This window comes from Neovison vison, chromosome 12 (assembly GCF_020171115.1).
Source record: "Neovison vison isolate M4711 chromosome 12, ASM_NN_V1, whole genome shotgun sequence".
In the NCBI taxonomy this organism is placed as follows: Eukaryota; Metazoa; Chordata; class Mammalia; order Carnivora; family Mustelidae; genus Neogale; species Neogale vison.
In genome coordinates this window covers 100,845,587-100,858,980 of record NC_058102.1, presented here as the reverse complement: position 1 = coordinate 100,858,980, position 13,394 = coordinate 100,845,587, and the positions used below count along the sequence as shown (strand labels likewise).

Below are 13,394 nucleotides of genomic sequence, written 5' to 3'. Positions count from 1 at the left end.
TTCAGTAAAACTGCAGCATAAAAAAATCAACCTACAAAAATCAGTTGCATTTCAATATAATAATAATGAACTACCTGAAAAAGAAATAAAGAAAGCAAACCCACTTACAGTAGCATCAAAGACAACAAAATACTTAGGAATAAATTTAACCAAAGAGGTAAAAGATCTGTACAATGAAAGCTATAAGACTTTAATGAAAAAAATAGTAGAATACACAAATAAATGGAAAGATATCCCATGTTTATGGATCAGAAGAATTAATATTATCAGGGCTCAGTTGGAAGAGCATGCAACTCTTGGTCTCTGGGTCAGGAGTACAAACCCCACATTGGGTGCAGAGATTACTTAAATCAAAAAATGTTTTTAAAAAAGGACTCATATTGTTAAATGTCCATACTACCCAGAGCCACCTGCAGCTCAAATGCAATCCTATCAAAATTCCAATGGCATTTTTCATGAAGTAGAAAAAACAACCCTAACATTCTTAGGGAAGCACAAGAGACCCTAAATAGTCAATTTAATACCAAGAAAGAACAACAAAGCTGGAAGCATCACACTTCCTGATTTCAAACTATACTGCACAGCTATAATAATTAAAGAGGTATGTTACTGGCATAAACACACACACACACACACACCCCAAGGGAACAGAATCAAGAGCCTAGAAACAGGGGCACCTGGGTGGCTCAGTGTGTTAAGCCGCTGCCTTCGGCTCAGGTCATGATCTTAGGGTCCTGGGATCAAGTCCCGCATCAGGCTCCTTGCTTGGCAGGGAGCCTGCTTCTCCCTCTGCCTCTGCCTGCCTCTCTGTCTGCCTGTGCTTGCTCTCGCTTCTCTCTCTATGACAAATAAATAAATAAATAATCTTTTAAAAAAATAAAAATAAAATAAAATAAAAAAGAGCCTAGAAACAAACCCACATATACAGTCAACGTACATATAGGAGCCAGAAAAGACAAGAAATAATAAATGCTGGCAAGAGTGGGGTATAACGTGAAGGAGACTGGAAGGAGAAAAGGGAAAGCCTGGGAGAAGTTTCAGGGAGATAAGCGGTACTGCGGGCTGGGTTCTGCTTAGGAAGTATCTTCACTGAGCTACCTCCTTGGGCAGGAGATACTTGAGTCCAAACATGACTGTAGGAAACACCTACAGAGCCTTTTCTTTACCAACAGTGCAGTCATTGGCCCATTCTGCCTTTGGAGACTTGGTCCTGAGATTATCTCCATGAACTACACAGGTCATCTGGCCATTTCCCAGCCTGAGATTTCCTTCCTCCTTTCCCCATTTAGAGTGAGCTCTTTTCCAAGGGAAGGTTATTTATATTTGTGGATGGGGCAATGTAAGTACAAGGGGAAAAGGAGAAGCTAGGGGAATAGGAAACAAAAGTATAACGGGGTGTAGGGAAGTGGAATACGTCTAGGGGCTCCAAGAGGAAGTGAAGATGGTTTAATCTCCACCTAAGCACCCACTAGGGTGTCCCTCCTTTGTTCCTCCCTCCCCATTATCAGTCTCCAGATCCCACCCTCCAGCCCAGGTCTCAGTGCCAGGGCCCCTTTGGAGCCCCAGGAATTGACCTCTCTGGTTGTCTCAGAATCTGGGGCAAATACAGGGTCCCTAGCCACTGGCATGGGTATTAGAAATATAAATCATATATAATATGATTTAGTATCATAATATATGAACTACTGTCCCTGATTGGTTTCTCTACAACCAGGAAACCCAAAAGAAACTAGCTATGATACTCATCATCTATCCCTCAGAAGAGCAATCATAAACACCTGACATAGGTGTGAGAAGGAGGGAAGACTGGCAATCCTCAATGTTAGGCTCTCTCTGCTAAACTGGGCTTCCCTACTCAGCCATTGTGCTTGCTGTGTGCTGAAGACTCTAATATCCAAACCTGGAGATGTTTCAGGCTTCCACGGTTTTCCCCTTCATCAACAGTGCAAATGTATTCCGTTTGTCAGAACACGTTTTTGGGAGCCTATTAGTTGATACCAGTGAGAATACCCGGCTAACTCCTGCCTACTTTTCCTTTTCTTCCTTTCCAAGAATCTGTCTGCATGAGTTCCCCTGCTCCCAACCCTAATTCAGTGGATAGCATCAATTACTGAGCCTGGATTCAGAGGCCAGATTACCTGGGTTCAAATTCAGACTTTATTTATCACTTACTTGTAGTGTGGCCTTGGGTAAGTGAATTAACCTCTCTGTACCTGGGAGCTCATCTTTATTTTTTTTTTAAGATTTTATTTATTTATTTGTCATAGAGAGAGAAGCGAGAGCAAGCATAGGCAGACAGAGTGGCAGGCAGAGGCAGAGGGAGAAGCAGGCCCCCCGCCAAGCAAGGAGCCCGAAGTGGGACTCGATCCCAGGACGCCGGGATCACGACCTGAGCCAAAGGCAGCCGCTCAACCAACTGAGCCACCCAGGCATCCCTGGGAGCTCATCTTTAAATGGGAAAAGAACACCTCGGTGATTTGTTAAGAAAGTTAAATGAGTTAACATACATAAAACACTATAAAATTATTAGATATTATTAGCATTATTTTGGTGGTCGTTTTATCAGTGCCATTCTAGGCCTTTCTCTATGAGCCCTACCTCTTCCTGCAGGCTATAACAGAAGGAAATTTCATCATGAGAACTCAAACTACCTGGCGCATTCAGAAGTCAAACTCCATGCATGGCAAACATCCTTCATCACTTCTACCAGCTCTTTGTCACCATACTGGGCAATGCTAATTCACCCTGACTTCCTTCAGTCTCAAGCAGAGGACCCATCTCTCTGCAGTATAGTGCACTGCAAAATAAGGAATAGCCTTTATTCCCTCTTTTCAAATCTTCAGACCTGACTTTGTCTATAGACTCCTATCAGTCTCATCACTGATCCTAAGAGCTAGTCTATGATCAGCACATGGCTAGGGGGAGGACCTGGGTGACTCAGTCAGCTAAGCTTCTGCCTTTGGGGCGCCTGGGTGGCTCAGTGGGTTAAGCCGCTGCCTTCGGCTCAGGTCATGATCTCAGGGTCCTGGGATCGAGTCCCGCATCGGGCTCTCTGCTCAGCGGGGAGCCTGCTTCCCTCTCTCTCTGCCTGCCTCTCCATCTACTTGTGATTTCTCTCTGTCAAATAAATAAATAAAAACTTTAAAAAAAAAAAAAAAGCATCTGCCTTTGGCTCAGGTCATGATCCTGGGTCCTGGGATCAAGCTCCACATCAGGCTCCTTGCTCAACAGAAACCTCCTTCTCCCTCTACCTCTGCCCCTCCCTCTTCTCATGCATGCTCTCTCTCTCTCTCTCAAATAAATAAATAAATAAATAATCTTTTTTTTAAAAAATCCTCTCTCCCTCTGCCCCTCCCTACTATGCTCACATGCTCTCTCTCTCGAATATATAAAATTTTATATATATATATCAGACAATTCATGGTCCGATCCACCACAACACTCTTTGTTCCCATATTGGACATACAGGTGGTACTCAAGTCAATAATCATTCATCATAATCAGATGCCACTGACACCCACCATTATGTTTTAACTGAAAAATGGTTGGCAATGTCAAGTGCTGGCAAGAATATGGAACAATCTAGCATGTACACTGAAAGAGTTAATTGAGTCAATCAATTTGAAAAATGGTTTGTCCTTATCTACCAAAGATAAAAACCCACCTTCCTTAAAATAATTGATTCTACTTTTAGATATATAACAACGACAAAATATGTGCACATGTGCATCATAAGATGTGTTTGTAGCAGCACCAAAAAGCTGAAAACAGCCCAAATACACAACAGTTGAATAAATAAAGAAGTTGAAATGTGTGCACACAATGTAACGCTATACAGTAACAAAAATGAACTACACCTACGCACAACTGGATGTATGAATCTCACAAACATAATATTGTGACACAAAAGAACTTTGTGTAGATTCCACCTACACAAAGTTACAAAGAGGCAAAACTGATCTATGTTGCTACAAATCAGATTGGTGGTTACCCTTGGGGAGGTAGGCGGGGTCAAAGACCCAGGGAGGTATTAGAAGGTTGTCTGTGGTACTGGTAATGTTCTATTTCTTGACCTGTGTGATTGCAATGTAAGTATTAATTTTGTGAAAATTCACTGAACTGTCCACTTATGATTTATACGTGTTGGACTCAAATTAGAAAAAGAAGAAGAAAAAAAAGAAAAAGAAAAATAGATCTTTGATAAAAAAAAAAAAGAAGAAAAATTGTCTGAAAAACTCTGCATTTGCTTATGAAATTCTTATGAAGAACAATATGAATCCATACACTGTGCAAGACTCCACACAATAAATCCTGTCATGGGGCTCCCGGGTGGCTCAGATGGTTAAATGTCTGCCTTCAGCTCAGGTCATGATCTCCGGGTTCTGGGATCGAGCCCCACATCAGGCTCCATGCTCAACAGGGAGTCTGTTTCTCCCTCTTCCTCTGCCTCTCCCCCTGCTCACGCTCTCTCTCTGCATCTCTCTCAAATGAATAAAGGAAATCTTTTTAAATAAATAAATAAATCCTGTCACTCATTCAGCACCAGGAGAGATTTTATCTTTCTTTTTTTTTTTTTCTTTTTTGAGACTTCATCTAAGTAAATAGTATGCTACTGATTTTTTTTTTTTAAGATTTTATCTATTTATTTCAGATAGAGCAAGTGAGAGAGCAGGAGCAGGAAAGTAGAGAGAGAGGGAGAAGCAGGCTCCCCGGTGAGCAGGGAGCTGGACGTGGGGCTCAAACACAGGACTCTGAAATCATAACCTACCAAAAGCAGATGCTTAACTGACTGAGCCACCCAGGCGCTCTGCTACTGATTATTTTTAAATTACCTAGTTCTTGGCCTGGGTGGCCCAGTCGTTTGCATCAGCCTTCGGCTCAGGTCATGATCTCAGGGTCCTGGAATGGAGCATTGTATCTGGCTCCCTGCTCAGCAGGAAGCCTGCTTCTCCCTCTGCCACCTCCCCTGCTTGTGTTCCCTCTCTCAGCATCACTCTGTCAAATAAATAAATAAAATGTTTTTTAAAAACACTTTTAAAAAGTTCTTCATATTATCTTACAAATTCAAAGCCAAATTTAATGTTCAATCAGAGTAATTCTCTTAGGCTTTGTAGACAGCATTTTTCTTTGCTCTTCTATCACTTTGATTTTCTTTTTTCTTTTTCTTTTTGTACTCCATTTGCATTTTATTTATTTTTTTAAATATGGAACACTTCATGAATTTGCATGCCATCCTTGCACAGAGGCCAAGCTAATCTTCTCTATCATTCCAATTTTAGTATATGTGCTGCCAAAGCAAGCACTCAATTTGCATTTTATTATCCTTAATGTCTATGTGTCTTTTACTTTAGGTTACCTCAAACTCTTTTTGAAGATGCTGCATCTGTCCAAGAATAAAACTTAACAGATTCTCTAATCTCAGCCTCATTCCAACAACTGACTTCACCTCTGCCAAGTGGGGAAAAATAAGCAAATACTCCAGCAACTGCTGCCTTGTGCGGACAGTTTTTGGTTATATCACACTTTATCTCCTATCAGCATATAAGATTCCATAAAGAGAAAGGAAAAATGTTACCTGAGGAATACCTGTTTGGGACTGACTATATGTCGGATTTCAAACATTTCTTGTTTAACCGCCTTTGGAATTTTACTTCTTTGTTCACCACAGAATTAGAAATTTAACAAGTGGGAAGGAATAATGGGACTATTAAACTGTGTTTAGTGGCCAAGTGAGTAAAAAATAAAAAGAAAAAAAAATTTTTCACCACTGCCACTGCAAAGAGCTTGCCAGCCACAGGAGGGGGTGGTATTGGTGGGGGTCAGTTTAGGGCAAGACCCAAATGAGACTACCAAGCTTCAGCAAAACAATTCTCATGACTTAATTAAAGAAGCCTCCTTTTGCTTACCCACAGTTTCACGAACTTACCCCACAGCTATCAGCATGAACTACAGAGAGCTGATTTTCCCCAATGTCAAGAATCTCAATTTATAGGCATACCCAGGGGATCTTATTTGCAAGGATAAAATCACTCCCAAACTTTCCCAAGTTTCCCATACTTTCCCAAACTCCAAAGGAGTGCAGATTTAAAAATCAGAAGAAACAATGGTGATGAAATTTCTTTCAGGAATCAAAGTTGAAAGATCTTTTGAGAAAATAAAAAAATTCATTACCAAGACCTCTCTCCATACAGACCTTATCTCCTCCCTGTCCTCAACCCAACACACACACACTACCGGCTCAGGCAAAGTCCAGTCCTATAGCTAGAAAGGACTTCATGAATCTGGGGGCCGGGGCCAGAGAGGGGGATGCTGGGGGGTGCAGCACAGCACCTTCTGCCCTGCTTGCACAACATCTCCCTCTTGTGGTAAGGGGGAGGCACTCCACGCCCTTGGACCAAGTTCACAATCTTCACCCATGTCATCCTTGCTCAGCTGAAGAACCAGACCTGTTATAATAAAATAAAAAGCAGAAAGAAAAGAGCTTCCCTGGCCAACCAGAGCAATTTCCACACCTTCGGCCCCCATTCTCTGATTTAAGTTGGAATACTAAAATATGAAACCCCTGCTGGAGAATGGAGTAAGGAGGTCAGCTAATTTAAGCAGAGCCCACCCAGACTGCCAATCTGAGATCAGCTGCACAAACCTGGGATCTCAGCCTTCATGGAGTCAGACACCTTTACTGACACAGTTCACACACCAAACAATTAACCCTTTCAAAGTATACAGTTCACTGCATTTTAGTATATTCACAGGGTATCTCGTTTCAGAACACTTTCTTCACCCCAAAAGAAATCCTATACTCCTTAGCAGTCACCACTCTTCCCTTCTCTAGCCTTAGGCAACCTCTTATCTACTTTCCATGTCTCTGGATTTGCTTCTTCTGGACATTTCACATACAGGGAATCCCACAATATGAGGCCTTTTAAGACTGACTCCTTTTGTTTAGCATAACGTTTTCAAGGTTCATCCATAATGTAGCATATATCAGCATGCAATATTGTGAATATATATTTGGTCTTTCAGATGACCGAATATTTATTTTTCATGTATGTTTGGTCTTTGTCCATGTTTCTGGCTCACAGCTCCCAAAGCCCTTGGAACTGCCTGAGGGATAAAGAGCAATGGAAAGGATGCCTGGGTGGCTCAGTTGGTTAAGCGTCTGCCTTCAGCTTAGGTCATGATCCCAGGGTCCTGGGATTGAGTCCAGCATCAGGCTCCTTGCTCAGCAGGAAGCCTGCTTCTCCCTCTGTCTGCTGCTCCCCCTGCTTGTACACTCTCTCTCTCTGAAAAATAAATAAATAAAATCTTTTAAAAAAAAAAAAAAAAAGAAAAGAAAAAAAGCAACAGGAGCATCTTTCCTTATAATGTTTGGCCTTTTGTCCTCAGTCCCTGAAATCACTTCAGACCAAGATTCCTAACGAGAATCTTTCTACCACAACTGGGCTTATGTTAATGAGGTGATTTTTGGAAAGCACTTCATTGGCTGCCAGGGAAACCAACCAGGAACAGAAGCTGGAATTTTCAGTCCCACCCCAGACCTCAGGGAGAGAGAGGGGCTAGAGATAGTTTAATCACCAATGGCCAACGATTTACTCTATTGTGCCTATGTAATAAAGCCACCATAAAACCCAAAAGGGCAAGGTTCAGAGAGCTTCCAGGTTGGTGAACACATGTAGATTAGATTCAGGGAGAATCTGGAGAGAGCTTGGAAGCTCCAAGACCTTTCTCACACACTTTGCCTTATCTCCTCATCTGGTGGTTGTTTCACTTCCTTTGTAAAAATTGGTAATCTACTGAGTAAATGGGCTTCCTGAGGTCTGTGAGCAGTTCTAGAAAAGTAATCCAACCCAAGGAGCGATGTGTGGGACCCTCTGGTTTGTAGCCAGTTGGTCAGAAGCACAAGTGACAAGCTGGGCTTACGATCACCATCTGAAGTGGGGCAGTCTTGTGTGGTTGAATCCTTAACCTATGGAATCTGAGACTGTCTCCAGGTAGCTAATGTCAGAATCAAGTTGAATTGTAGGACACCCAGCTAGTGTTTGAAGAATTGGTTCGGATGTGTGGGAAACACTCTCCACCCACACTGGAACTGGTATCAGCATCCTTTCACAACTCTCCTCCCTTGGCACTTATGAAATGACCCTTCCCAGCTCTTCTTCTGTTTATACTCCTATTCATTTACACTGTCCTTTGCTGGCTCCTCTTTCTCTCCCCAGTTTTTAAAGTCAATATCTTTTAAGAGTTCTATCCTAGTCTTTCTTCTCTTCTGACTATCTATATCCTCAGTCATCACCAGCTTCCACCCTGATCTGAGTGCTAATGACTTGCAAATCTCTGCCTTTAGTCCAGATCATTCCTGAGATCCAGCTCCTCAGATCCAAGTACCTGCCCGACATCTCCCACCTGGTTTCACCCATATCTTCCATAAACAGAGTCCCAACTATGCACTAGGTCCTATCAAGTTACTGGACATAGTAGAGGTGAGTAAAGTAGACATGATATTTTAAATCTTCGTCTTAGCAGGAAAGATAGACATTAAATATATATTCCCACAAATAAATACATCATTACATATTGGTGGGAACTACGAAAGAAATACATAGGGTCGGGGCGCCTGGGTGGCTCAGTGGGTTAAAGCCTCTGCCTTCAGCTCAGGTCATGATCCCAGGGTCCTGGAATCAAGCCCCCCACCCCTGCTCAGCAGGGAGCCTGCTTCCCTTCCTCTCTCTCTGTCTGCCTCTCTGCCTGCTTGTGATCTCTGTCTGTCAAACAAATAAATAAAAATCTTTTTTAAAAAGAGGAAAACAACTAGCAGAGAAGTATTTCAAATTTCCTACTTACTTGTTTCAACAAGATTATTTACTCCCAAGACATCTCATCAAATACTGATATGATCAATATTTTATTTTAATTTTAACCAAAGTGGAATAAAATGGAAGATGAATAATTTTTATTTCCACACTCCTTAGCTTGGCATGCAATGCTCTGGCCATGGCTTGCCCCTTAGCCCCATCTCTCCCAGGCCTTCCCTTCAAGTCCGAGCTCTGTCCATATGGAACTATTGGCAATTTCCGGAACGTGCCATGCCATTTACTATTTTGTGGCTGTGCTTCCTGTACCAATATTACCCAAGTCTTAAGGAAAATGATGATGCCAAAAGACAGCTGGTTATAAATGCATCTATAACACTTTTATTTCACTTTTTGATTTGTGTCCATTGCTCCAACTAGGTTATAACTTTCTCAGAAACAGAAACCATGTCTTTATTTTTTTTCCTCCCCAGAACCTAGCTAAGTGCCCAACATAAATGTTCATTAACTATCTGTGGATCTATCATATGGATCACCTTTTACATGCTAAAAACATCCAGAATAACAATAGGAGTTGAACTGGAAGGGAAGTCCATGAGGTAAGTATCCAAGTCTGCAAAAAACTTGGGGAGACCTAGGACTGATGGATTACCCAAAGAGGATGACAGTAGATGTATATAGGAAATGTAAAGAGGATGGCGTACAGTATAAGGCTTGAGGGACAAAGGGGTTTTGCACCCAGGTGGATGAAAGCTGAATGGCAATACTGCCTCCCAGTGGCACGTAGGATAACAGCCTCCATACCAGAGCATTTGTACAGAATTCTATAGCTTACTGCCACAGTGTGCTTGTGGCCTGTGAACTGTGCTAGGGACCTCTCACTTTACCTCATTTAATTCTCATGACAACCGCTTGGAGAGACACAGCATGTAGCTTAGGGGTTAACTGTAGAGACTTACTAGCTGGTGTGACCTTGGACAAAGTATTTAAATTCTCCACATATTTCCCAATCTATAAAATAGGATAATATTAGTATCTACCATATAGGGTTCTTAAAGGGATAAATGTTTTTTAAGTAGGCTCCACGCCTACCACAGAGCCCAACATGGGGCCTGAACTCACAACCCTGAGATCAAGACCCGAGCTGAGATCAACAGTCGGATGCTCAATGGACTGAGCCACCCATGTGTCCCCCAAAATTCTTTTTTTTTTAACAATTCTATACATTACTCAGTGTTTACCATGGTAAGTCTTGTCACCATCTGTCACCAGTGTTATTACAATCTTATTGAGTATATTCCCTATGCTGTACTTTTCATTTACTTTTTTTTTTAAGATTTATTTATTTATTTATTTGACAGATAGAGATCACAAGTAGGCAGAGAGGCAGGCAGAGAGAGAAGGGGAGCAGGCTCCCTGCTGAGCAGAGAGCCCGATGCGGGGCTCGATCCCTGGACCCTGAGATCATGACCCGAGCTGGATGCAGAGGCTTTAACCCACTGAGCTACCCAGGCGCCCCTACTTTTTTTAATTTTCATTTACTTTTCATTTACATTTCATGTCACCTCCAACAGCCACCATTTTGTTCTCTGTATTTAAGAGTCTGGGTTTTTTGTTTGTCTTTGTTTCTTAGATTCCACATATGAGTGAAATTGTAAGATATCTATCTGTTTTTCTCTGTCTCACTTACTTCACCTAGCATAATACTCTCTAAGTCCATTCATGTTGTTGGAAATGGCCAGATCTCATTCTCTGTTATGGCTGAGTAATATTCCATAGTGTGTTTTTATTTATATATACATATATATATTTATATAAATATATATATTTATACATCATGTCGTTGCCCATTCATCAATTGGTGGATATGTGGGTTGTCTACATATCTTTGCTACTGTAAATAATGCTACAATAAACACAAGGGTGCACATATCTTTTTTAATTAGTGCTTCCATTTTCTTTTTTTTAAATTTTTATAAAGATTTTATTTATTTGAGAGAGAGAGAACGCAGAGGGAGAGAGCACATAAGGAGAGAGAAAAGCAGACACCCCACTGAGCAGGGTGCCCAATGTGGGGCTTGATCCCAAGACCCTCAGATCATGACCCAAGACAAAGGCAGATACCTAACCAACTGAGTCACCCAGGCACCCCAGGGCTTTCATCTTCCTTGGGTAAATAGCCAGTAGTGGAATTACTGAATCATATGATATTTTTATTTTTAATTTTTTGAGGAAACTCCATACTATTTTCCACAGTAGCTGCACCAATTTACATTTCCCTCCATGAGGGTTCTTTTTTCTCTACATCCTCACCAATACCTGTTATTTCTTGGTTTGTTTGTTTGTTTTTATTTTAGCCATTCTGACAGGTAGAAAGTGGAAGAATAAATTCTCAAAAGGGTACTTGACAGCACAGCAAATGCTATATAAACATTAGCTATTATTATTCCCTTTTTCCTGGTGAGAAAACTAATGTTAAATAAATCGAGCACACAGTAGGAACTCAAAAAATATAACTTCCTTTGCTTTCTCCCCTTTCATCTTCGTTCCTTCAGGAGTTGCCCTCCTTAGTGGTCCTGAAATTCAAAATGGATTCCCAAATATCCCAAAGAAGTCAGTTCTGGGGCATCTGGGTGCCTCAGTCAGTTGAGCATCTGACGTCAGCTCAGGTCATGATCCCACAGTCCTGGAATCAAGCCCCATGTTGGACTCCCTGCTCATCGGGAAGTCTGCTTCTCCCTCTCCTTCTGCCCCTCCCCACCCACGCTCATGCTCTCTCTCACTCTCTCTCTCTGTCTGAAATAAATAAAATCTTAAAAAAAAAAAAAAGGCAGTTCCTAAACACAGCAATGAGAAAACTGAGAAACCTCCATTAAACAGTCCAGAGGGATATGGTTCTGCAAAAGAGCACTCTCTAGGGCACTCTTGTTATCATTATTAGAGTGAAGACATTCTCAGTTATGAAATTCATGCTACCCAACACAAGATGCCTATGGATTGTGAAAATCAACTAAGATCTGTGCAGGAAACCAGATTTCAAGGAATATTCAAATAAGCATGATCTGCCCAGAGCCCAATTTTGACCAGTTTGCCCAGAGGAGCTGAGAGACCCTAACCATTTTTGAGATTAAGCTAATAATAACTTCCTAGAGACTCTGTTCTCTCCCTGCTCTCTTACTGTTACTGCAAACATAAAATTCATGAAAATGATGGTTTTTCGAGTGACATGATATCTTTGTGATTATAGACTCTCCACCCCAGTCCACATTTGCAATGAGGTTTATCTTTATCAGGTTAGAGTGATGGGCAGATCTGCACATTAGCAGCAAACAGCCTCCTTTTATACTCATAAATCTCTCCGTGATTCTGCAAGATTTCTATAATTCAGATTTTAGCATTCCTGGGTGTTCTATTTGAGAGACTGAATATACAAACCGTGGCCAGACCATATATAAAAACAGAACTCTGAGGGCTTCTGGCAGACTCAGCTCACAGGGCATGCAACTCAGGGTTGTGAGTTCAGCCCAATGTTGGGTGTAGAGTTTACTTACAAACAAAAATAAAACAGAACTCCAACCTACAACCTTTAGAAGCCAACGCAGGAAACCAATACCCTTATCCATAATAAACAGCTCAGGAAGCCAGCCTGCTATAGGTCAGACTTGCAAAAGTCAGATCATTGTCTCTAGTGATATTTCAGGAAGCCAGACCATAACCCCAAATGGCCAGGACTTGATTAATAAATATCAGCTTCCCTAGATTTTGTAGTTACTTCCAATTTAGGACCAATCAGAGAAAGCCAAATTAGCGCTCCTAACCAATCACACAGAATGCCCCTATGCCAGTTAGCCCAGCTACAGCTTTCCCATGTAAACAGCCTTGAATCTAGGTACACCTGAAACCTTCTGTTCACCCAGTATATAAAGCTTCCCGATTCCTCTGCCTGCCTTTGACTCTCTGCTAGAACCCAAGTGTCTGCAGCTGACCCCCTTGCTATATAGCAAGCTCTGAATAAAAAGCCTTTGACCTTATTTGGTTGGTCTTCGTTTATTTCCACATAGTGGACCTAGTAATTCTATGAAGAATTAATTTTCAGACCCTCTTAAAAAGACACTGGCGCTTGGGTGGCTCACTCTTTTAAGTGCCTCGGGCTTGGTTCATGATCCCAGCGTCCTAAGATAGAGCACAGCATCAGGCTCCTTGCCCAGCGGTGAACCTGCTTCTCCCTCTCCCTTTCCCTCTGCCTACAGCTCTGCCTGCTTGTGCTCGCGCTCTCAATCTCTCTGAAATAAAATCTTTTTTTTTAATGGCTTGCATTGTTTAAATGCGTTTCCAAAACATTCATAAAGTTAACGGGGAACATCATTTTTTACATCATCTTACTAAGTCAACACGCTCAAGGGCTCACCTCTCTGTACGACACCTTCCTTCCTGAAACAGGAGCGGCTTTCTTCTACCCACCAGAGCAGAGGTCTTAGTGAGAACGCTGATAAGCCGAGACCAAGCGGCGCCCAGTTCAACCTCTAAGTGGGAACTACAATTCCCAGCGGCCCGTCGAGACGTCCGGTTGCGGCCACAGCGCGC

At 41.9% G+C, this 13,394-nt stretch overlaps 1 protein-coding gene and 1 non-coding gene across 4 annotated transcripts in view; both read right to left on the bottom strand.

Annotated features, from left to right (window-relative positions):
* The window catches only part of HSD17B6 (hydroxysteroid 17-beta dehydrogenase 6), a 46,408-nt gene that overhangs the window by 22,334 nt on the left and 10,680 nt on the right, over window positions 1-13,394 (bottom strand). For 2 of the 3 annotated variants that reach the window (XM_044228529.1, XM_044228530.1), the window contains exon 1: window positions 13,219-13,319. The exons of the other annotated variant lie outside the window; for it this stretch is intronic. The gene's annotated coding sequence lies outside the window, so the exon portion shown is untranslated. Of the gene's footprint in view, window positions 1-13,218; window positions 13,320-13,394 lie in introns of those variants that run through there. 3 annotated transcript variants of the gene reach the window in all.
* LOC122892791 lies at window positions 5,199-5,303 on the bottom strand. The gene has a single exon (XR_006381478.1). It is a non-coding gene; the product is annotated as a U6 spliceosomal RNA (small nuclear RNA).